Genomic DNA, 21,824 nt, shown 5'->3' with positions numbered 1-21,824 from the left:
TGCTATAATACTGCTCCTATGTACAAGAATATAACTACTATAATACTGCCCCTATGTACAGGAATATAACTACTATAATACTGTCCCTATTTACAAGAATATAACTACTATAATACTGCCCCCTATGTACAGGAATATAACTACTATAATACTGCTCTTATGTACAGGAAATATAACTACTATAATACTGCCCCTTTGTACAAGGATATAACTACTATAATACTGCTCCTATGTGCAAGAATATAACTACTATAATACTGCCCCTATGTACAAGAATATAACTACTATAATACTGCCCCTATGTACAAGGATATAACTACTATAATACTGCTCCTATGTGCAAGAATATAACTACTATAATACTGTCCCTATGTGCAAGAATATAACTACTATAATACTGCCCCTATGTACAAGGATATAACTACTATAATACTGCTCCTATGTGCAAGAATATAACTACTATAATACTGTCCCTATGTACAAGAATATAACTACTATAATACTGCTCTTATGTACAGGAATATAACTACTATAATACTGCTCCTATGTACAAGAATATAACTACTATAATACTGCTCCTATGTACAAGAATATAACTACTATAATACTGCCCCTATGTACAAGGATATAACTACTATAATTCTGCCCCTATGTACAAGAATATAACTCTATAATACTGCCCCTATGTACAAGAATATAACTCTATAATACTGCTCCTATGTACAAGAATATAACTACTATAATACTGCCTCTATATACAAGAATATAACTACTATAATTCTGCTCCCTATTTACAAGAATATAACTACTATAATACTGCCTCTATGTACAAGAATATAACTGCTATAATACTGCCTCTATGTACAAGAATATAACTACTATAATACTGCCTCTATGTACAAGAATATAACTACTATAATACTGCTCCCTATTTACAAGAATATGACTACTATAATACTGGCTGCATAGATCGTGGACATTATTACTGCTGCAGAAAGCTATGAGGCATTTTTTTCACCAGTGATCTGATCATTGTTGCTTCCTGTGCTTGTACCCCAATGCTCCTCTGTAATCTGAGGGGGAGTCCAGGAGTAACTGCTCATTTTACGTGATACATTATATTGGATAGATATGACTGGGATTCCTGTGCTCTGTAGTTCATGGACTCACTGGGTCTTTTCTTCTGCAGATAGTAGACTTGTGCCTTATTAGAAGACTCCACTTTTGTGTCAGAATTTCTTAATTGGGCATTAAGACGTTACATGTCACGATCTATGTTATACCTGTCCTGACCCTCTGTTTTGCTGCTGGGGTCATTTTGGGCTAATTGGTTCCTCGTCTTGGAAGAATGATGACTTCTATTCTTCAGTTAATTGAGATCTTGTGCCAGGATGTTTTCTTGGGCCAGTACAATGACGCTCACACTGCAAAGGAATTTTTTTTGTTTCTCCTTTGTATTGCGGCTTTGCCTTAATGACTTCTTTTGAGTTCCAGTTGATAACATAATTTTTATTTCCATTGGTCCTTGGAAAAATAAACAGAAGATAATAAGATGTGTAAAACTGAAGGAATCATCAACAGCACATTTCCCGAGGTCAGAGAACAAGTGATGTCTGATTCTGCACTTGCACAATGTAGCCTGTATAGCAGCTGATGCTGTTTCTCGGATACAAAGTAACAAATCCCTTATACAGTTACAAGATAAAAAGAGTATTTTCCTACAGTCGCCACTAGGGGGCGCTAGCCAAGTATGCAATCAGCTGCTAGGCTCCCCCTGTTGGCGGCTGCAGGAATCCTGGATTTTATTATTAAACTATGGAGGTGCTTGCTACTTGAAAAACTCAAATACATTGTTTGATAAATATGTTTGATATATTCTTTAAAAAAAAAAATTCTGCCTAGAGATTATTCTTACATATTTTTCACCACCCCATATTAGAATGACACATATGATTATTATTATTTTTTTTTTTTGCAACTTTTCAAAAACTTGCAATTCATAAATTTATCAGATTGTGATTTTTATCTGGACCACTTTATAAATAATAATATTTATAATTGTATTATATAGTAAAATTGCAAAAATGCATGGAATGTTCTGCTGCAAAATGTATGAATTTTTACATCATAAAACTGGCATACAAGGTGCGATGAATTGCCCCTATATTTATTTAGGAAAAAGAGAACTTTTATTAGTTAAATCAAGCTCCAGCCATTATAAAGATACATGAAGACGTTCATCCTAGACATTAAAATAGCACATTAATAAAAAGTACGTAACACTTAGTTCTTTACTGTAAACGCTCCATCACGAGGTATAAAAGCATAACAACATACAAATAATAGTAATGTAAAATATTATACAATGTATTATTAACAATATATCCAACCATCAAAGTGCTATGCTGTAATGTTATTCTTGACAAGTTTAGTGATCAACAAGGACAAGTTAAGAGTTACATTTATAATGTCAACTTTTTGGACCATCTAATATATAAAGCTGAATGTGTGTATATATGTATGTGTGTATGTCCGGGATTGGCATCTCAACCGTCGCAGCTACAGCCACAAAATTTTGCACAGTCACACGTCTGGACCCTGAGAGCGTCAAAGCTATGTTGTGAGGTGAAATTTTAACCCCGCGCTTTCCAATTCACCAAACAATTTTGCCCCTATCTACATAATGGGGAAAAAATGAAAGGAAAAGTGTTGGAGGCAAATTAACAGCTGCAAGATGTGAACAAGGGGGACTTAAAGAATGAGAGCGATGGCGCCAAAGAGTATATACTGTACAGTTGCTAAGGTGGCGCCCCGACATGGGATAATCACCACACCACCATGGGGATATGAACACACACACAAAATGCGCCACACACTACCACGTGCTCGAACACATATATCACCCTCAGCGCACATTTCACCACACATACACCAACCTCGCCACATAAAAGTTGAAACACAAAAGTCGCCGCTCAAAACTCGCCACGCGCAAAACTCTCCACATGCAAAACTCGCCACACGTGCAAAACTCACCTCATGGAAAACTCACCACACGCAAAACTTGCACACGCAGAAAAATTGCCACATGCACAAAAGTTGCAACACATGCAAAAGTTGCCTCACACAAAACTTGCACATACTCAAAAGGCACCACACGCCACGCGCAAAACTCGCCATGCGCAAAACTTGCTGCACACAACTTGCTACACTAACCTGTCACATGCAACTCGACACACAAAAAGTTGCTACACACATGTCGCCACACAAAACTCATCTCACAAAAGTCGCTACATGCATGTCGCCACACGCAACTCAACACACACAACTTGACACACGAAACTCGCCCTAAAACACACACAAGTCTGGTATTGTCCTTCAAAAATAAAAATCTGATTAATAAGCAGACAAACTACAAGAGCAACAAATGTACCATATAGGAATCCGGCAGCTGTCAGTCACATGACCAGTCTATTATGTGTATGTGTGAGCTAATATATACTGCCAGGGGGGAGGGCTTACTGTTGGCTGGGGATTTATCAGGCTGCCAATTTAGCTTACAAATACTGAGGTAAAAATACTGACCAAATAACGTGTGAACGAGGTCTAATACAGGAGGAGATGACATACAGATATATACTATATACAGGAGGAGATGACACACAGGTATATACTATTTACAGGGGCTATGACACACAGGTATATACTATATGCAGGAGGAGATGACACACAGATATATACTATATACAGGAGAGATGACACACAGGTATATACTATATAGAGGAGGAGATGACATACAGGTACATACTACATACAGCAGGAGATGACATACAGGTATATACTAGATACAGAAGGAGATGACACACAGGTGTATACTATATACAGGAGCAGATTACCTACAGGTATATAGTATATACAGGAGGAGATGACATACAGGTATATGCTATGTATAGGAGGAGATGACATACAGGTATATACTATATACAGGAGGAGATTACATACAGGTATATACTATATATAGGAGGAGATGACATACAGGTATATACTATATACAGGGGAGATGACACACAGCAGGTATATACTATATACAGGGGAGATGACATACAGGTATATACTATATACAGGAGATGACATACAGGTGTATACTATGTATAAGGGAGATGACAAACATGTATATACTGAGGTGAAAATGAGAGGTGTGAGGTGAAAATGAAAAGGTGTGAGTGCAAAATGAGAGGAGTGAGGGAAAATAGTGGAGTGATCGGAAAATGACAGATGTGAGGTCGAAATGACAAGTGTTAGGGGGGAATGAGAGGTGTGAGGGAGAAAATGAGAGATGTGAGGGGGAAAATGAAAGATGTGATGGGGAAAATGAGAGGCGTGATGGGAAAATAAGAGAAGTGAGGTGCTATAACTAACCACAGATATTTACTATGCCCAGGCAACGCCGGGCTCTTCAGCTAGCTTAGATTTACAATCTCCATGCTTTTCTCATGGTCAACTTTATGTGGCCTGTTCAAGAGTTGGAACAGCCAAAAATCTGTTTGTCTTTGCACCTGAAGGAAAAACTAAGAATGTTGCTTATCAAAAGGCTCTCGAATAAGTAGTAGAAGATTACTTCACATTACTTGGCCAATTTAGTTAAATCTGTGTGGAATATCTCTGGTGTTGAAATATATGTTGTAAAATGCTTCTATTAGCTTAGTTTTTGCCTTTTAATAATTACATTTCTATCTATTTGTTTTGTGTTTTTTTTGTGCAGAATAAATTTTTGTTAACACATTCTATTTTGCTAACAGCAGTTATTACCCCGGGCGAAGCCGGGTAGTACAGCTAGTATTAATATATTTGTAATAAATTTGGTTTTCAATATGTCCCAATGGGAAATCATTGCTTTAAAAACGAAGCTCAGAAGCTGTGGAAGGACGGATACGTGACCATCTGGCTACTGTCTAACGCTCAAACACTTGCACTCCAGGGAGTCATTTTTACACTTACTGTATGAGACATTCTTACTTTGTGAACTTTGCATCCATTCATTTTTGTACTCTTTGCTGTGTGCACTTTTAACATTCTGTCATATTTTTTTGTGTGCTTTAAAGGGGTCCTGTCATGTCGCATATTCAGCTCTTTCTGTTAGCAGCATTTATAGCATTTATGTTTCAGAATATCTTGCATTCCATTTATTTAAATTCCTGCTTTTCCATTTTTAGGAGTAGAGTGGGTGATTGACATCTCTCTCTGACCATTCACTTGGCTTCTCCTCACAAGTGACCTCCTCCTGGACTCCTCCTTACATGTTACCTGCTCAGTAGACTCCTTAACTGCAACCTCTGAACTCCGCCTTACATGTAGCCTGCTCATTGGAATGATCTTTAAAAGTAACCTCCTCCCTGGACTCCTCATTACTTCTGTGGGTAATGATTCAGAATATTTAGAATTTTATTTACAGTGGTGTGAAAAGGTGTTTGCTCCCTTCCTGATTTCCTATTTTTTTGCATGTTTGTCACACTTAAATGTTTGATGATTGACAGCTCTCTGACCATTCACTGGACTATTCCTTACATGTGACCTCCTCACTGGACTCTTCCTTACATGTGACCTCCTCACTGGACTCCTCCTTACATGTGACCCCCTCACTGGACTCCTCCTTACATGTGACCTCCTCCATGGACCCTAATTACTTATAACCTCTTCACTGGACTCTGCCTTACATGTGACCCCCTCACTGGACTCCTCCTTACATGTGACCTCCTCACTGGACTCCTTCTTACATGTGACCTCCTCACTGGACTCCTCCTTACATGTGACCTTCTCCCTGGACTCCTCCTTACATGTGACCTCCTCACTGGACTCCTCCTTACATGTGACCTCACTGGACTCCTCCTTACATGTGACCTCCTTCCTGGACTTCTCCATACATGTGACCCCCTCACTGGACTCCTCCTTACATGTGACCTCCTCCATGGACCCTAATTACTTATAACCTCTTCACTGGACTCTGCCTTACATGTGACCCCCTCACTGGACTCCTCCTTACATGTGACCTCCTCACTGGACTCCTCCTTACATGTGACCTCCTCACTGGACTGCTCCTTACATGTGACCTTCTCCCTGGACTCCTCCTTACATGTGACCTCCTCACTGGACTCCTCCTTACATGTGACCTCCTCACTGGACTCCTCCTTACATGTGACCTCCTTCCTGGACTCCTCCTTACATGTGACCCCCTCACTGGACTCCTCCTTACATGTGACCTCCTCACTGGACTCCTCCTTACATGTGACCTCCTCACTGGACTCCTCCTTACATGTGACCTCCTCACTGGACTCCTCCTTACATGTGACCTTCTCCCTTGACTCCTCCTTACATGTGACCCCCTCACTGGACTCCTCCTTACATGTGACCTCCTCACTGGACTCCTCCTTACATGTGACCTCCTTCCTGGACTCCTCCTTATATGTGACCTCCTCACTGGACTCCTCCTTACATGTGACCTTCTCACTGGACTCCTCCTTACATGTGACCTCCTCACTGGACTCCTCCTTACATGTAACCTCTTCACTGGACTCCTCCTTACATGTGACCCCCTCACTGGACTCCTCCTTACATGTGACCTCCTACCTGGACTCCTCCTTACATGTGACCTCCTCACTGGACTCCTCCTTACATGTGACCTCCTCTGTTGTGAACTCTGTTTCCGGGCTCCCTCCTGTGGTCGTGAGTGGTACTGTGTGAGTTCTCTCTTTGGGCTCCTCCTGGTGGCTCTTTTTGTTAGTTTGCAGGTTTCTGGCTGGGATCAGCTGTCTCGTCATCTGCTAGTCAGGTTTCCTATTTAATCCACCTGGTCCTTCATTCCTTGCCTGTTGTTGTTGTATTCAGTGCTATTCTGATTGCTCCTGTCTACATCCGTTATCAGTCTCTCAAGAGAAGTTAAGTTTTGTTTGCTTATTTTTGCTCATCTGTGTTCAAGATGTCTCCTAGTATATGATGAGTTTTGTCCAGCTTGCTAATATGTGATTTCCTTGCTTGCTGGTGCTCTGGGGTGCTGAGTTGCTCCCCCCACATCGTTAGTTGGTGTGGGGGTTCTCGCATTCTCTGCGTGGATATTTTTGCATAGGGTTTTTTACTGACCGCACAGATCCCTTGCTATTTTCTGCTATCTAGTATTAGCGGGCCTCATTTGCTCAACCTGTTTCATCTCTGCGTTTGTCTTTTCCTCTTAACTCACCGTTATTATTTGTGGGGGGGCTTCTATATCTCTGGGGTTATTTCTCTGAGGCAAGTGAGGTCTTTACTTTCTCTTTAGGGGTAGTCAGTTTCTCAGGCCGTGAAAAGACGTCTAGGATTTCAGGAAACGTTCCACGGCTGCCTATAGTGTTTGCGGTTAGGATCAGGTTTGCGGTCAGTCCAGTTACCACATCCCCAGAGCTCGTCCTATTATCTTCTACTTAGCTGGTTAGATTTGTGATCCTAAGCCACTAGGATCATAACAGTACAACAGGCCAGAAAGTGTTTAATGCATCGCAGAAGTGGGATAAGAGAAGTCCTGAGTACAATTTTTTTTTTTTTCCTCTCCCTTTGCTGCAGTCTGTCCAGCTTCTCTCATCCCCTTAATCTCTGGGTGGCTTTGAGTTCAGCTGCAGACATGGATATTCAGAGTCTGACTTCTAGTGTGGATCATCTTGCTGAAAGGGTGCAAAGCATTCAGGATTTTATTGTTCACAGTCCTATGTCTGAGCCAAATGTACCTATTCCTGAGTTGTTTTCTGGAGATAGATCTAGGTTTCTGAATTTTAAGAATAATTGTAAATTATTTCTTTCTTTGAGACCTCGTTCCTCTGGTGATTCCGCTCAGCAAGTTAGAATTGTTATCTCCCTGTTACGTGGCGACCCTCAAGATTGGGCTTTCTCCCTGGCGCCAGGAGATCCTGCATTGCTGAATGTGGATGCGTTTTTTCTGGTGCTTGGATTGCTTTATGAGGAACCTAATCTTGAGAACCAGGCAGAAAAGGCCTTGCTGGCTCTCTCTCAGGGTCAGGAGGAAGCTGAGGTGTATTGTCAAAAATTTCGGAAATGATCGGTGCTTACTCAATGGAATGAGTGTGCCCTGGCTGCAAATTTCAGAGAAGGTCTTTCCGAAGCCATTAAGAATGTTATGGTGGGGTTCCCCACGCCTGCGAGTCTGAATGAGTCAATGGCTTTGGCCATTCAGATTGATCGGCGTTTGCGGGAGCGCAAATCTGCGCACCATCTGGCGGTGTTTTCTGAACAGAAACCTGAGTCTATGCAATGTGATAGGACTCTGACCAGAATTGAGCGGCAAAATCATAGACGTCAGAATGGGTTGTGCTTTTACTGTGGTGATTCAGCTCATGTTATCTCAGCATGCTCTAAGCGTACAAAAAACTTCACTAAATCTGTCACCATTGGTACTGTACAGCCTAAATTCATTTTGTCTGTTACTTTGATTTGCTCTCTGTCATCCTACTCAGTTATGGCTTTTGTAGATTCAGGTGCCGCGCTGAATGTGATGGATTTGTCATTTGCCAAGCGCTGTGGTTTTATTCTTGAGCCATTACAGTTCCCTATTCCATTGAAGGGAATTGATGCTACACCATTGGCCAAGAATAAACCTCAATACTGGACTCAGGTGACCATGTATATGACTCCTGCACATCAGGAGGATAATTCCTGGGTTGTCGCCTCTGATGTTCATGCGGCCGATTTGGTTCGTGCCTTCCATGTGGCTCACCCTGATCGCCCTGGGGGTTCTGGTGAGGGTTCGGTGACCCCTCCTCAAGGGGGGGGTACTGTTGTGAACTCTGTTTCCGGGCTCCCTCCTGTGGTCGTGAGTGGTACTGTGTGAGTTCTCTCTTTGGGCTCCTCCTGGTGGCTCTTTTTGTTAGTTTGCAGGTTTCTGGCTGGGATCAGCTGTCTCGTCATCTGCTAGTCAGGTTTCCTATTTAATCCACCTGGTCCTTCATTCCTTGCCTGTTGTTGTTGTATTCAGTGCTATTCTGATTGCTCCTGTCTACATCCGTTATCAGTCTCTCAAGAGAAGCTAAGTTTTGTTTGCTTATTTTTGCTCATCTGTGTTCAAGATGTCTCCTAGTATATGATGAGTTTTGTCCAGCTTGCTAATATGTGATTTCCTTGCTTGCTGGTGCTCTGGGGTGCTGAGTTGCTCCCCCCACATCGTTAGTTGGTGTGGGGGTTCTCGCATTCTCTGCGTGGATATTTTTGCATAGGGTTTTTTACTGACCGCACAGATCCCTTGCTATTTTCTGCTATCTAGTATTAGCGGGCCTCATTTGCTCAACCTGTTTCATCTCTGCGTTTGTCTTTTCCTCTTAACTCACCGTTATTATTTGTGGGGGGGCTTCTATATCTCTGGGGTTATTTCTCTGAGGCAAGTGAGGTCTTTACTTTCTCTTTAGGGGTAGTCAGTTTCTCAGGCCGTGAAAAGACGTCTAGGATTTCAGGAAACGTTCCACGGCTGCCTATAGTGTTTGCGGTTAGGATCAGGTTTGCGGTCAGTCCAGTTACCACATCCCCAGAGCTCGTCCTATTATCTTCTACTTAGCTGGTTAGATTTGTGATCCTAAGCCACTAGGATCATAACAGTACAACAGGCCAGAAAGTGTTTAATGCATCGCAGAAGTGGGATAAGAGAAGTCCTGAGTACAATTTTTTTTTTTTTTTCCTCTCCCTTTGCTGCAGTCTGTCCAGCTTCTCTCATCCCCTTAATCTCTGGGTGGCTTTGAGTTCAGCTGCAGACATGGATATTCAGAGTCTGACTTCTAGTGTGGATCATCTTGCTGAAAGGGTGCAAAGCATTCAGGATTTTATTGTTCACAGTCCTATGTCTGAGCCAAATGTACCTATTCCTGAGTTGTTTTCTGGAGATAGATCTAGGTTTCTGAATTTTAAGAATAATTGTAAATTATTTCTTTCTTTGAGACCTCGTTCCTCTGGTGATTCCACTCAGCAAGTTAGAATTGTTATCTCCCTGTTACGTGGCGACCCTCAAGATTGGGCTTTCTCCCTGGCGCCAGGAGATCCTGCATTGCTGAATGTGGATGCGTTTTTTCTGGTGCTTGGATTGCTTTATGAGGAACCTAATCTTGAGAACCAGGCAGAAAAGGCCTTGCTGGCTCTCTCTCTCAGGGTCAGGAGGAAGCTGAGGTGTATTGTCAAAAATTTCGGAAATGATCGGTGCTTACTCAATGGAATGAGTGTGCCCTGGCTGCAAATTTCAGAGAAGGTCTTTCCGAAGCCATTAAGAATGTTATGGTGGGGTTCCCCACGCCTGCGAGTCTGAATGAGTCAATGGCTTTGGCCATTCAGATTGATCGGCGTTTGCGGGAGCGCAAATCTGCGCACCATCTGGCGGTGTTTTCTGAACAGAAACCTGAGTCTATGCAATGTGATAGGACTCTGACCAGAATTGAGCGGCAAAATCATAGACGTCAGAATGGGTTGTGCTTTTACTGTGGTGATTCAGCTCATGTTATCTCAGCATGCTCTAAGCGTACAAAAAACTTCGCTAAATCTGTCACCATTGGTACTGTACAGCCTAAATTCATTTTGTCTGTTACTTTGATTTGCTCTCTGTCATCCTACTCAGTTATGGCTTTTGTAGATTCAGGTGCCGCGCTGAATGTGATGGATTTGTCATTTGCCAAGCGCTGTGGTTTTATTCTTGAGCCATTACAGTTCCCTATTCCATTGAAGGGAATTGATGCTACACCATTGGCCAAGAATAAACCTCAATACTGGACTCAGGTGACCATGTATATGACTCCTGCACATCAGGAGGATAATTCCTGGGTTGTCGCCTCTGATGTTCATGCGGCCGATTTGGTTCGTGCCTTCCATGTGGCTCACCCTGATCGCCCTGGGGGTTCTGGTGAGGGTTCGGTGACCCCTCCTCAAGGGGGGGGTACTGTTGTGAACTCTGTTTCCGGGCTCCCTCCTGTGGTCGTGAGTGGTACTGTGTGAGTTCTCTCTTTGGGCTCCTCCTGGTGGCTCTTTTTGTTAGTTTGCAGGTTTCTGGCTGGGATCAGCTGTCTCGTCATCTGCTAGTCAGGTTTCCTATTTAATCCACCTGGTCCTTCATTCCTTGCCTGTTGTCGTTGTATTCAGTGCTATTCTGATTGCTCCTGTCTACATCCGTTATCAGTCTCTCAAGAGAAGCTAAGTTTTGTTTGGTTATTTTTGCTCATCTGTGTTCAAGATGTCTCCTAGTATATGATGAGTTTTGTCCAGCTTGCTAATATGTTATTTCCTTGCTTGCTGGTGCTCTGGGGTGCTGAGTTGCTCCCCCCACATCGTTAGTTGGTGTGGGGGTTCTCGCCTTCTCTGCGTGGATATTTTTGCATAGGGTTTTTTACTGACCGCACAGATCCCTTGCTATTTTCTGCTATCTAGCGTTAGCGGGCCTCATTTGCTCAACCTGTTTCATCTCTGCGTTTGTCTTTTCCTCTTAACTCACCGTTATTATTTGTGGGGGGCTTCTATATCTCTGGGGTTATTTCTCTGAGGCAAGTGAGGTCTTTACTTTCTCTTTAGGGGTAGTCAGTTTCTCAGGCCATGAAGAGACGTCTAGGATTTCAGGAAACGTTCCATGGCTGCCTATAGTGTTTGCGGTTAGGATCAGGTTTGCGGTCAGTCCAGTTACCACATCCTCAGAGCTCGTCCTATTATCTTCTACTTAGCTGGTTAGATTTGTGATCCTAAGCCACTAGGATCATAACACTCCTCACTGGACTCCTCCTTACATGTGACCTCCTCACTGGACTCCTCCTTACATGTGACCTTCTCCCTGGACTCCTTACATGTGACCTCCTCACTCGACTCCTCCTTACATGTGAACTTCTCCCTTGACTCCTCCTTACATGTGACCCCCTCACTGGACTCCTCCTTACATGTGACCTCCTTCCTGGACTCCTCCTTACATGTGACCTCCTTCCTGGACTCCTCCTTACATGTGACCTCCTCCATGGACCCTAATTACTTGTAACCTCTTCACTGGACTCCTCCTTACATGTGACCTCCTCACTGGACTCCTCCTTACATGTGACCTCCTCACTGGACTCCTCCTTACAGGTGACCCCCTCACTGGACTCCTCCTTACATGTGACCCCCTCACTGGACTCCTCCTTACATGTGACCTCCTTCCTGGACTCCTCCTTACATGTGAACTCTTTCCTGGACTCCTCCTTACATGTGACCTCCTCCATGGACCCTAATTACATGTGACCTCCTCACTGGACTCCTCCTTACATGTGACCTCCTCACTGGACTCCTCCTTACATGTGACCTCCTTCCTGGACTCCTCCTTACATGTGACCTCCTCACTGGACTCCTCCTTACATGTGACCTTCTCACTGGACTCCTCCTTACATGTGACCTCCTCACTGGACTCCTCCTTACATGTAACCTCTTCACTGGACTCCTCCTTACATGTGACCCCCTCACTGGACTCCTCCTTACATGTGACCTCCTTCCTGGACTCCTCCTTACATGTGACCTCCTCACTGGACTCCTCCTTACATGTGACCTCCTTCCTGGACTCCTCCTTACATGTGACCTCCTCACTGGACTCCTCCTTACATGTGACCTCCTCACTGGACTCCTCCTTACATGTGACCTTCTCCCTGGACTCCTCCTTACATGTGACCTCCTCACTCGACTCCTCCTTACATGTGACCTTCTCCCTTGACTCCTCCTTACATGTGACCCCCTCACTGGACTCCTCCTTACATTTGACCTTCCTGGACTCCTCCTTACATGTGACCTCCTTCCTGGACTCCTCCTTACATGTGACCTCCTCCATGGACCCTAATTACTTGTAACCTCTTCACTGGACTCCTCCTTACATGTGACCTCCTCACTGGACTCCTCCTTACATGTGACCTCCTCACTGGACTCCTCCTTACAGGTGACCCCTCACTGGACTCCTCCTTACATGTGACCCCCTCACTGGACTCCTCCTTACATGTGACCTCCTTCCTGGACTCCTCCTTACATGTGAACTCCTTCCTGGACTCCTCCTTACATGTGACCTCCTCCATGGACCCTAATTACATGTGACCTCCTCACTGGACTCCTCCTTACATGTGACCTCCTCACTGGACTCCTCCTTACATGTGACCTCCTTCCTGGACTCCTCCTTACATGTGACCTCCTCACTGGACTCCTCCTTACATGTGACCTCCTCACTGGACTCCTCCTTACAGGTGACCCCTCACTGGACTCCTCCTTACATGTGACCCCCTCACTGGACTCCTCCTTACATGTGACCTCCTTCCTGGACTCCTCCTTACATGTGAACTCCTTCCTGGACTCCTCCTTACATGTGACCTCCTCCATGGACCCTAATTACATGTGACCTCCTCACTGGACTCCTCCTTACATGTGACCTCCTCACTGGACTCCTCCTTACATGTGACCTCCTTCCTGGACTCCTCCTTACATGTGACCTCCTCACTGGACTCCTCCTTACATGTGACCTTCTCACTGGACTCCTCCTTACATGTGAATCCCTCACTGGACTCCTCCTTACATGTGACCTCCTTCCTGGACTCCTCCTTACATGTGACCTCCTCACTGGACTCCTCCTTACATGTGACCTCCTTCCTGGACTCCTCCTTACATGTGACCTCCTCACTGGACTCCTCCTTACATGTGACCTCCTCACTGGACTCCTCATTACATGTGACCTTCTCCCTGGACTCCTCCTTACATGTGACCTCCTCACTCGACTCCTCCTTACATGTGACCTTCTCCCTTGACTCCTCCTTACATGTGACCCCCTCACTGGACTCCTCCTTACATGTGACCTCCTCACTCGACTCCTCCTTACATGTGACCTTCTCCCTTGACTCCTCCTTACATGTGACCTCCTTCCTGGACTCCTCCTTACATGTGACCTCCTCACTGGACTCCTCCTTACATGTGACCTTCTCACTGGACTCCTCCTTACATGTGAATCCCTCACTGGACTCCTCCTTACATGTGACCTCCTTCCTGGACTCCTCCTTACATGTGACCTCCTCACTGGACTCCTCCTTACATGTGACCTCCTTCCTGGACTCCTCCTTACATGTGACCTCCTCACTGGACTCCTCCTTACATGTGACCTCCTCACTGGACTCCTCCTTACATGTGACCTCCTCACTCGACTCCTCCTTACATGTGACCTTCTCCCTTGACTCCTCCTTACATGTGACCCCCTCACTGGACTCCTCCTTACATGTGACCTCCTCACTCGACTCCTCCTTACATGTGACCTTCTCCCTTGACTCCTCCTTACATGTGACCCCCTCACTGGACTCGTCCTTACATGTGACCTCCTTCCTGGACTCCTCCTTACATGTGACCTCCTTCCTGGACTCCTCCTTACATGTGACCTTCTCCATGGACCCTAATTACTTGTAACCTCTTCACTGGACTCCTCCTTACATGTGACCTCCTCACTGGACTCCTCCTTACATGTGACCTCCTCACTGGACTCCTCCTTACAGGTGACCCCCTCACTGGACTCCTCCTTACATGTGACCCCCTCACTGGACTCCTCCTTACATGTGACCTCCTTCCTGGACTCCTCCATACATGTGAACTCCTTCCTGGACTCCTCCTTACATGTGACCTCCTCCATGGACCTTAATTACATGTGACCTCCTCACTGGACTCCTCCTTACATGTGACCTCCTCACTGGACTCCTCCTTACATGTGACCTCCTCACTGGACTCCTCCTTACATGTGACCTCCTCACTAGACTCCTCCTTACATGTGACCTCCTCACTGGACTCCTCCTTACATGTGACCTCCTCACTGGACTCCTCCTTACATGTGACCTCCTCACTAGACTCCTCCTTACATGTGACCTCCTCACTGGACTCCTCCTTACATGTGACCTCCTCACTGGACTCCTCCTTACATGTGACCTCCTCATTAGACTCCTCCTTACGTGTTACTTTCTAGGATGATTGACAGCCATCTTAGTCTGCTCACTGGACTTCTAATCTGGACCGCGACCAGAGCAGTCTAAATTGGCTGACCCATTATGTTTTCTCTGTCTTATATCAGCTTTGTTGTATATATATTGTGACAGAATTAACAGTCGTGTCATTTTTTTAAATTCCCGTCTCTCCCTGGTCTCTGGGGGAGGGTTTGTACTTAGCAATACGTTCTCTCTACACCGTCTATACAGTCGATACAAGGAAAAAGTGAGTGTGTCCAATATGACTGCCGTAAAAAAAAAAAAAGTTTTTATAAATTGTTAAAAAAAAAAAGAAAACTATGTAACACATTATTTTTCTCTAACAGACTGAAATCCAATGAATTAACCCGAAATAAAATTAATTCCCTTTAAGGAGCGTCCCATACCCCCTCCCCCACCCTGTAGGACACCATGGGCCGTCTGGAAGCTTTCCAGCATTGCCGTCTTTTTCCTGTCCGGTTTACAGTCATAAGCATTCTTCTTCTCATTCTCCAGGTTGCTACGAACGATTTAATCTTCATCTGAGAAAACGTTTAATCACTTCCAGTTGTTTATAACTGCGATAAAAGTTGTTTAGAAGGATAATAATTGTCTGGAATCAGTGGGAGACTCGCGGTGGCAAACAGAGAGAACAGTTATATAGATAGAACTTGGAATTCTCATCATTCAAAGGAAACCGTGTTCTTAGCACTTGACCAGAGGGAACGTAAATGAAAGTGTGGGGTCCATGAACTCGGAAGGTTTTCTTGTCCCCTTACTCAGCAGCCATCCTAATGAAGCTGGGTGTCCTCACATGAACCTCTCCGGAGAGGACCACATCTCCTTAGAGGATCGTCAGCCTCCTTATTAGAAGTGACTAAGCTAATTCTTTTCAGATCCTTGCACTGATTCCTTGCCAGGTAACTAACCAGAATGCCTACGGGCAAAAACATAAAAAATGGTAACTCCTGCCACAAAAAAAAAGTTATTTTAGGTGATGTCGGATGAGAGTGCCAAAAAATCATATATTGCTTACCCTCTCAAACTGCGTCCTATCATCTCACATATTTCATGTAAAATGCAAAAGCTTAAAGACGCCATCTGGATAGACCCTCGCTCCGAAGTATTGGGACGCCAAACCAGAAAGATCACTGGTGGTGCTTAAAAGTGGCGTAGGGCTGTGAAAAAAAACAACATTATTTGTAGTGGTTTTTATACAGGTACCCAACATGGTGGGTCTCATTTTTGTCTATAATTGTGTGTTTTGGGGTTGGGGTCCCCAAAATGTACAGTATAAATGTGCAGAGGCCCCTAGTACAGCTCCATAGCATAGTTTATGAATCCAGATTTAGCGAAGGCCAGAAGCGGACACAGGCAGGGGGGCCCCTGTGCAGAATAATATATGGGCCCTTTGCAGTCCAATAGCTCCTCATAATGCACAATTCTATCTCTGGAGGTGATAGTGGCCCCGTACTTCTTGGGTCCCTTTGTGGCTGCAGTAATGGTATGTCAGCCCCTGGGGGGAGGCTGAGATCTCCTGAACCCCGATTTTCATGATCAGTAGAGACTAAGGCACCCAAACCTCTGTTGACAGGACACTATGGCATGTCGAATGTTTTTATGATGTACACTCACACTATAAAACCTGCTCCATCATGTTATAAGGTTGCAAAAAAACTCCAAAAAGTGAAGTATGGGACTGGGTTACCTAGGGGCCATCAGAGCAAAGTGACGGCTTGCACTCCAGCCACGCTGAACGTGTGCACATTTACTCTATCTCACAGGAGGATGAGAAGCCGGTCTACAAAAACCCCTATTAATTAACGTAAGACCTGGAGTTTCCAAATTCTCAACAATATTGATATTTAATTCACTTATGAAACCTCATGGCTGCCGTAGGCGAATTATAGCTCTCAAATTCACCCTTTGCTGGAATGGAGCTACAGAAGAAGAGGGGAGCGGTGTGGGGGTCCGGTAAGCTCCAGCATAAAATGTAGAATGATAGACGAGAACGGGTGGGGAAAAAAATTTTTTCAACAATGTAATTTTGACTTGGACAGAATTTATTTGGACTGAAATTAATTTTAGGAGATGGGGTCCGTGCTCGTTGGGGGCTTTTCTCTTTTTGGAGATGGTCTGTGATGGGACACACGCCCGTGCACATTTCTGTAATACTTGTGTGACAGGACCCTATTCTGGGGCTTTCCATACAGGACATCTCCCTATTATCTGGTCGCCCACCGGAGGCACGGGGCTCAGCGGGATCCAGCCCCTCACTAGTTGCCAGTACTTGGACTCCTCTGCGATTCCCATACATTCCAGATGACAGTTTGCGTTTCCTGTGAATTTTCCTGGAAGAGTAAATCATGAGAGATATTCTTCTGAGTCTTTGCTGATATGTGGTTAGTGCTGACTAATGCGGAGTCCTCATTCTCCCGGTTATTACACATCGAGAGAGTTCCGGAATTATAAACAAGTTTTATTTTATTTCTAAATCCTTATAAATATCTTATAACCGGTTAGGGTGATGTTAGCTGTGGCCAAGAAGGAGCTCCATGTGTTTAGGGCTACCATGTATCCTGGGAGTCATATGCCGCTGCTTTACTGCTGGTGGTAGGATAAGGTCTGGGACCCGCTGGAATAAGGGCAGGAGACCCTTCAGCTATTTCCTTGGGTAGAGGATCCTCTGAACAGCGACTGTGCAAGGATCTCAGCACCGCTCCATCCTGAAGATTGGTGGCAGTCTCCGCAGTTTAGGACCACAACCAGTCTAGAAGTGAAGAACTCTTTAAACCACACAGTCAAAAAACTTCAGATACAATAGAAAAGTTCTAGACCTCACTGAAAACAATGTTTCCAATGTATCAATATTGTGCCCTCTTCGGGGACAAGTTATCATTGGTTTTGTTTTGTTTTTTTTTTACTTTTTGGTTACATATTATTGCTTTGCATCTTTTTTTGTTTGCTTCTTTTCCACAAAATATTGGTTATCTAAAATGAGAGTTTTTATATTGTAAGTTTTTTCTGTACTTTATCAAATGAGACATGGCCCCTATCCGATTGACTCCTCTTACTCTCCTTCCCCCCGGGATCTTCCGACAGGTGCCACCACTGCTGGCTATGCCCCATGGCCTAGGACGATCCAGAGGGAAAACAAGGTTGAGAAGCTGAATGAGGAATAGACAAGGAGTGGTAAGATATAGGAAGGGCTGAGGAGAGGCGAGTGTAACAGTTTAATAATTTTAACTATTTCTATAGATTCGATTCGAACAAAATTTAATTGACGTCAAACCATTTTTTTCCCTGAATTAAGCAAATTTGCCCAAATTGATTTTTGAAAATTTTACTTTACCCTAAGTTTTAAATACTAATATTTAGTATTTGTCCCCCAAAATGATACATGTACAAACTAAAACATGAAAGTACACAGGACCCCGTACTGCTGCACGGATAGAAAACTGAAAATAAAAGTTCCTTAATGACACTACGAAAAGTTACAACTAGTCATGATCGAGCACTAAAATGCTGGCGTGCTCGGTACTCAAATCGAGCAGGGCGGATGGGCTTGACATGAGCAACGAGTAAAATGAAAGTCAATGGGAAACTTGAGCATTTTTCCAGAAGACCTTAACAGGAGGGCTGGGGGCAGGAAAATCACTGAAATGGATGGAAACCGCTCTAAAATGGAATGGGAACAGCATGAGGAAGACAACAATAAGCAAATAAGTAATTACAAAAACGACGTGGGGTCCCCCCTATATTGACAACCAGTCAAGGTTAAGCCGACAAATGCAGGTTTATATTATCAGGCTGGTTATTGGACCCTTCCCAGCCTAACAATGCAAACTTGCAGCCACCCCTGAATTGGCACATCACATTTTATGAACCAATTCTGGCGCTTCACCCGGCTCTAACCGATTGCCCTGGTGCGGTGGCAATCAGGTAATATTTTGGGGGGTTGATGTCAGCTGTGTAATGTCAGCTAGCATGAAGCACAGAGGTTAGTAATGGAGAGGCGTCTATCAGACACCCTCATTACTAACCCAGGAATAAAAAAAACGCACACAGAAAAAAATACTTTATTAGAATAAAGACTCCCCCACAATATCCCTCGTTCACCAACTTAATCCACGTTCCTCAGAGTCACAACATTTTGTGTTTGATCATTAATAGCAGAAAGGAATAAACCTAAGGAAACAAAGCTAAATTAGCAGAGAAAAATGTGGAAACTTTTCCTTTTTGGAAAGAGTCTAAATAAATTTTCCTTTCTTTAGTTTTTTTGCCTTTGTTCTAGTAGCCCCAGTGTTTGTTTCATCAGAAATTACAATGTAAGGAACGTTCTGAGACGCAACACATAACCCAGATCTGGATGAATGTAGACCCGCAAATGTGACGCCCCAGGGTCCTGGTCATCACAGTGGCATTGTTTTCCTCCCGGGGAGAGTGATGTCACGTTTGGAAGCGATGAAGGATATCTTTCACCAGGTAATCACATACACACAACACATTCATACTCCAGGCCAGAAGGGGGAGCTCTAAACCTGGTTTAGGGTGAACTCCCCTATAAATACATTCTGGTCTGGAGGGAAGAGTCAGTGAGTGCCAGACAGCAGTCTGAAGCAGACAGTGGAGGAGGAAGCATTCTGTCGGAGGACAGAGATGAAGGCAGAGTGTCAGAAGGTCTGAAGGGGACATGTAGTCAGAGGTACTACAGCTCCTGGAGAGAGGAGAATTAAGAAGGAAAGAGCAACTTGTGGAAAGTGTGCAGGAGAGAAAAGGCACAGGAGAGTGACACCAGGGCAGCAGAGCAGTGATTTGGCTACCTCCCTGGTTAGTGCAGATTCCGGTAGCCGTGTCGGACTCTAAGGGACATAGCTGAAACCGACGGGACAGCTGAACTTTAAGTTACCTGTCCGCCTTTACACCCAGGAGGCACAGTGACATATAGGGCCCGGGTCATGATGGAGACCTTATAAAAAGGTTTGAGACACCTGTCATACAGGTTTGTGTCCTAACCTATATGGGGGACAGAGGAACTGTGAGGACCTTATCAGAAGCCATAGGCAGTAAGGGACTACAACACCACCGCGCTTTGAGGAAGGCTTTCATCTCCACCTGGAGAAGGGGACTCTGGATTCGCTTCCAAGCCGGCCGGACCCTGCCTGTCCTGTGATCTGGTGCCCTGGACAGTGGTTTCCTGAAGCTTCAGTAAACCAGGTAAAAGACCGCAAACCTGTGTCCTCGTTCTTCACTGCATCATTCACCATTTCCACATCTCTACTTCACCTGTGTAAAGTTATACCATCTAGCTGCCATACCATCACCCCAGGGGACCCCTTTAAGCAGCGTCGGTCCCGACTGACCGAATACCACAGGTGGCGTCACGAACAAACTTTATTCTCAAAACCCCTCTAAAGACATTCCCCTTTATTTGTGCACCCAGGGCCATGGACTGGGTCGCAGCCACCGTGACATCCCCTTTAAGCACCGGACTCGGTACCGAGTACCCACGGCCCTGGCGGGCGACTCACAAACATCACAACCTTCCCCTGCCCGATCGAGGATGGTGAAAAACAGAGAAGAAGAACAAGGCATAGAAGGAATTTCAACTGTTCGGAAACTCTGCAGACTGTTCCCAAAAGTGGACTTGGACTGCAATGCTCCGGGATAGAATATCGTGAATGCATACCTTCCAGCTGAAATATGGTTTGCATGAGATGAACTTGTGTTGATATACAGTACATGGCATTTCATTTTCCAGCAGATTCCTCAAGCTCTCGAGTGTCCAGTCTAAAAATAAAAAAATGAAAAAATTATCCAGGAACAGAGGCGGCATTATTCAGCGCTGACAGGTGGGTTGTGAAGACTCCAGATTTTCATGTACAAGGATTTGCCCAAGATGACACAGATTCGGAGTAAGTGGCTAAGGCCGGGATCAAACCCAGAGTTATTTATTCAAGATCAACACGTTGACCACAATGGCCACCTTCTTGTGCTTCTCCACATATCTCCACCAGCCCGCATGAAATCCTGGCCCCACGCCTGCTCCCCGGCACACGGATATACAGTGGAAAGATTTATTCTGCAGACCGATGTGTTCCTCCATATTTAGGTCCAGTAACAAACTGAGCACTCACTGTTAGTCCGAAATACCTGGTGGAGCGCCATATTTATCACCACACTGTACTACGGGCATAACTAATGCTAATAAATAACACGGCTCTTGTCAACACGGCCATATGCGCGGGAAGCAAAAAATTCACCGAAGCCCCCCCCCCCCCACCGTGGCCCTGTTCTATTCCAAGTCGTCCCGAAGTAAATTACTAATGGAAGCCATGACACCGGTCATGTGGGAGGTCACTCGGCTATCTGCAGATACTACATTATGGGGTATAACTCTGCATTATCAGACCTGAATCGTACATTCTTACCACTCGCCCCTCGTGTCGCACTGGCCATGTGTCAGGTTACACCAGTGAACTTCACATAGACTATGTCAAAGGGGAAAAAAGTCAACTTAAAGAGGTTTTACAGTGCCCCCCACTTCCACATTGGCAGGAAGGAGTCCTGTAAATGTGACATCTGACAGGTATTGTGCACCTGTTCTATTAATTAGTATAGGATGCATGCAAAAAATCTGTCCTAGTACCGGCACACGACAATGTCACGGGTTTAACGTGACAGAGAGGGGCCAGAAGACCTCAGTGTCTAATTTTTCCTACTCCTGCACTGGTTGGAAGCACTTCACATTCATATTAAATGGTGTAAGTTTACTTTGGCAGTGCAGGGGTTAATCTGCTCAGTTGAGAGCTCCTGGAGAGTTTAGGCTCTCAGCTG

General features: G+C 44.6%; 2 long non-coding RNA genes across 2 annotated transcripts in view; one reads left to right on the top strand and one right to left on the bottom strand.

Annotated features, from left to right (window-relative positions):
* Positions 1-1,467: 1,467 nt before the first annotated feature.
* The window catches only part of LOC143786041 (uncharacterized), a 56,691-nt gene continuing 36,334 nt past the window's right edge, over positions 1,468-21,824 (bottom strand). Inside the window, exons 2-3 of the long non-coding RNA XR_013218219.1 lie at positions 20,677-20,777; positions 1,468-1,524 (exon numbers count right to left, since the gene is read on the bottom strand). This is a non-coding gene — a long non-coding RNA (uncharacterized LOC143786041). The remainder of the gene's footprint in view (positions 1,525-20,676; positions 20,778-21,824) is intronic.
* Positions 5,226-21,824, top strand: part of LOC143786042 (uncharacterized) — a 32,622-nt gene continuing 16,023 nt past the window's right edge. Inside the window, exons 1-2 of the long non-coding RNA XR_013218220.1 lie at positions 5,226-5,410; positions 18,090-18,179. This is a non-coding gene — a long non-coding RNA (uncharacterized LOC143786042). The remainder of the gene's footprint in view (positions 5,411-18,089; positions 18,180-21,824) is intronic.

Source organism: Ranitomeya variabilis, chromosome 7 (assembly GCF_051348905.1).
Source record: "Ranitomeya variabilis isolate aRanVar5 chromosome 7, aRanVar5.hap1, whole genome shotgun sequence".
In the NCBI taxonomy this organism is placed as follows: Eukaryota; Metazoa; Chordata; class Amphibia; order Anura; family Dendrobatidae; genus Ranitomeya; species Ranitomeya variabilis.
This window is presented reverse-complemented; position numbering and strand designations above follow the sequence as displayed.